The following is a 329-nucleotide window of genomic DNA, read 5'->3' as shown; positions in this document are numbered from 1 at the left end:
CCTGTGGGGCAGCGATGTCCTGGGGGTGCCTGGCTGCACCCCATTGCTGCAGCCGCTCTTAGGGTGCACTTTGCCCTTGCCAAGTCCCCCCCAAGGTGAAAACTAGCCTCAGCTGGGGGCATGGCACTAGAAAAGGGGGGATATGGGGTGTTTGCACCCCAGAGCCGTCCTCCCAAGTCCCCCCCTTTTCCCAGCGATGCTTTTCCAGCCTTTCCCAAGCAAGTGGGTTTGTCTCCACCCAGGTTTTGGATAACTCCACCCTCCTCCTCCTCGCAGCTCCTCCTCCCCGTTGCACAGCCCAGCTGGGATATAAGCAAGTCACTCAGACA

The sequence above is a fragment of the Nyctibius grandis genome, chromosome 17, assembly GCF_013368605.1.
Source record: "Nyctibius grandis isolate bNycGra1 chromosome 17, bNycGra1.pri, whole genome shotgun sequence".
NCBI lineage: Eukaryota > Metazoa > Chordata > Aves > Nyctibiiformes > Nyctibiidae > Nyctibius > Nyctibius grandis.
This window is presented reverse-complemented; position numbering follows the sequence as displayed.